The following is a 2,000-nucleotide window of genomic DNA, read 5'->3' as shown; positions in this document are numbered from 1 at the left end:
GTCCAGCTCTCTGATGCATAACAAGTGATTGTGAAGACCATGGCCTGTATCAGATGCACCTTAGTCTCCAGAGAGACACCATTGCTCTTCAGTACTGTATACAATCTCAGTCTCTTCACCATCCATCCTGATGCTGCCAATTGGTCCAGTGGTGAGAATCTTTGTCTTCTTGACATTGAACCTCAATGTACGTACAAAACATTATTACAAGAAAAAAAAGAGACCTGGAGAAGTGGAAGAATATCCCTTGCTCATGGATAGGAAGACTCAATATTGTGAAAATGGCAATATTACCAAAGGCATTTTACACATTCAATGCAATCCAAATACAAATACCAATCCCATTCTTCAAAGAGATGGAAAAGGCAAGCTCCAGTTCCATTTGGAATGGAAAGAAGACCTGAATAAGCAAAACACTCCTTAAAAAAAGAAGAAAAGTAGGAGGCATTTCACTCCCTGATTTCAAGTGGTTAAGACAACATGGTACTGGTACAATGACAGACACATAGATCAATGGAATGGAATCGAGAACCCAGAAATCAGCCCATCTTTCGATGGCCAACTGATTTTTGAAAAGGAGATGAAATCAGTTAAGTGAAGAAATGACAGACTTCAATTGTCATTAAGTGGTGCTGGCAAAATTGGAAAAGTATCTGCAAAAGACTCAAGCAAGATCCACACCTCACTCCATATACAAAAACCAACTCAAGGTGGATCATGGACCTAGGACAAAAAACAAGGACTATAATCTTCATTAAAGAAAAGCTTGGAAAAATGTTGTAAGTCCTAATCCCAATATAAACAGTCTTCCAAGTATCCGGAAAAACCTACAGTCAGGAGAAGATAAAATAGATGAATGGGACCTTCTAAGAATCAAATCCTTATGAACATCTGAAAACTTATCCACCAGGGTAAAAAGAGAACCCACAGACTGGCAAAAAAGTATTTAGTGATGATATATCAGATAAGGGCACAGGATATGAACAGACACTTCACTTAAGAAGACATTCAGATGGCCAACAAGCACATGAAGAAATGTTCAAAATACCTAGCTCTAAGAAAGATGCAAATCAAAACAACTATGAGATATCATCTCACCTCAGTCAGAATAGCAAAATTTGACAGAACAGCAAGCAACAAATGCTGGCTAGGTTGTGAAGCAACTGGAACCCTTTTTCGCTGTTGGTGGAAGTATAAAATGGTGCAACCACTGTGGAATGTGGTATGGCACTTTCACAGAAAGTGGCAAATAGAGATACCATTTGACCCAGAAATTCTACTACTGGGAATATACCCCAAAGGAACCATAACTGAGACCCAAGCAGATATATGCACACCTATGTTTATCACAGCTTTGCTCACAACAGCAAGGAGTTGGGGACAACCTAAGTGCCCATCAACAAACGAATGAATAGAGAAGCTTTGGTATATTCACAGAATGGAATACTGTGCTGCTTTGAAAAACAAGGAACTTATGCAATATTGTTCAAAATGGGTGACCCTGGAGGACATTATGCTGAGTGAAGTATCGCAGTCACAAAAGGACAAATACTGTATGGTGCCAGTGTTGTAAAACAGAACTGACATTGGGGTTGGGAGGAGACTGAGAAAGATGGTTTTAATAATGTATACGGCATTGAAACAAATGAGGGAGAAAACTCTTTAAAAGGGATACGTGATTAGGTATTTTTGTCATGACGGGAGTCCAGAGCAAAGGCTGCATAGTGGAATGGACCTGGGGGGAGGGACTGTAAATTTTTCTTTTACTTTTCCAAGAGGGTAGTGTATTGGGGGGAGGGTTGGGAGGGGAGAAGAGTGCAATAATGAATGAATGGAAATCCAAAGTCTCTAAATTTTCATTGAAATTATTTTTTTTAAAAAAGAAGCTGAAAAAAGTGCAGCACATTAAGAGAAAGTATTATAATGAAAGGTGCAAAGAGCAGGAGTTGGAAAATTAAAAGGAATGAGCTCGTTCAGCATTTCTTTTTTTTAAATGTTTT

General features: G+C 38.8%; 1 protein-coding gene across 1 annotated transcript in view; it reads right to left on the bottom strand.

The window, feature by feature from the left end:
• LOC102862673 (amine oxidase [flavin-containing] A-like) overlaps positions 1 to 2,000 on the bottom strand; it is a 232,016-nt gene that overhangs the window by 4,562 nt on the left and 225,454 nt on the right. The gene's annotated exons all lie outside the window — the stretch shown is intronic.

The sequence above is a fragment of the Elephantulus edwardii genome, unplaced genomic scaffold (genome assembly GCF_000299155.1).
Source record: "Elephantulus edwardii isolate Elephantulus edwardi_28Jun2011 unplaced genomic scaffold, EleEdw1.0 scaffold00407, whole genome shotgun sequence".
NCBI lineage: Eukaryota > Metazoa > Chordata > Mammalia > Macroscelidea > Macroscelididae > Elephantulus > Elephantulus edwardii.
Note: the sequence above shows the minus strand (reverse complement) of the source record. Positions and strands in the feature narration are given on the sequence as shown.